Source organism: Myotis davidii, unplaced genomic scaffold, assembly GCF_000327345.1.
Source record: "Myotis davidii unplaced genomic scaffold, ASM32734v1 scaffold478, whole genome shotgun sequence".
Taxonomy (NCBI): domain Eukaryota; kingdom Metazoa; phylum Chordata; class Mammalia; order Chiroptera; family Vespertilionidae; genus Myotis; species Myotis davidii.
Window position 1 is genome coordinate 3,879,534 of NW_006289570.1, and position 1,141 is coordinate 3,880,674.

The 1,141-nt window shown below is 58.5% G+C and overlaps 1 protein-coding gene across 1 annotated transcript in view; it reads left to right on the forward strand.

Moving 5' to 3' along the window:
• Positions 1-1,141, forward strand: part of NF2 (neurofibromin 2 (merlin)) — a 56,998-nt gene that overhangs the window by 35,969 nt on the left and 19,888 nt on the right. The gene's annotated exons all lie outside the window — the stretch shown is intronic.

A 1,141-nucleotide genomic window follows, 5' to 3' on the forward strand; every position in this document is an offset into this window, starting at 1 on the left:
GGGGTGCGGGGCCTGGGTGCCAGCCTGCAACCCAGGTGGTAGGTGCCTTTGACCGGAACTGATCCCGGGACCCTTCTGTCCTCAGGCCGACGCTCTATCGCCTGAGCCAAACCAGCCAGGGCTTCCTGCTTCTGATTTGATAGCTCCACTCGTCCGTCACGCGGAATACAGGCCTGCTCCTCCCCTTGGCCGGGCTCTCCCTGCCCCTGTGACGGCTTCTGTGCAGGCGAAGGCTGCAGCACACGCAGCCCGGCCGAGCAGGCCGGCCCCAGATCAGTGAGCCCAAGGCTACTGAGCTCCTCCCTCTGGGACACACAGCCCAGGAAAGGGGGGGCCCTGCCCGGCAAGGCGGGCACCTAGGCCTGAAGGGTGGCACCGCTGCCTGCGTTGTGACTCACACTGCATGGTGCCTGTTGACACGCCCACCCCTGCGTGCGACTGGCTCCCTGTGTGTGGCTTTTTGAAAACAGCCGTGCTGCCCTGGCTGGCTTGGCTCAGTAGATAGAGCATCGGTCTGCGGACCAAAAGGTCCCAGGTTCGATTCCGGTCAAGGGCACATGCCTGGGGTGTGGGCTTGATCCCCAGTAGGGGGGGGGCAGGAGGCAGCAAATCAATGATTCTTTCTCATCATTGATATACTCAGCCACGGAGCCACGCCGGCCGGGGCTGTAATCAACCTTGAGTGAAGAGTATGGAATCTCTGTTAAGAATATTAAAAAACAAAGGTTCATGGAATGAGTCTGGGGCTGCCAGGACCCGCATGGCCTGCAAACGGTCCTTCCGTTAAAGGTTGGTGAGCATCTGTGATTCCCACACGGAGCAGCACACGTTCAGCCCAGGGAGCCGAGCACTTAGCAGCCGCGTGGGGTGCAGAGAGGGGACGAGTCAGGGGTGGGCGCTGTGGTTTTTAATCCTCAGTGTTGTCCGTCTTGTTCATTAGTCGCAGAAGCAGGCCCTCCCTCCCTTTTGCTGCTTCTTTTTTTTTTTTAATATATTTTATTGATTTTTCACAGAGAGGAAGGGAAAGGGACAGAGAGTCAGAAACATCGATGAGAGAGAAACATCAATTCAGCTGCCTCCCGCATGCCCCCCACCAGGGACGTGCCCGCAACCCAGGCACATGCCCTTGACCGGAATCGAA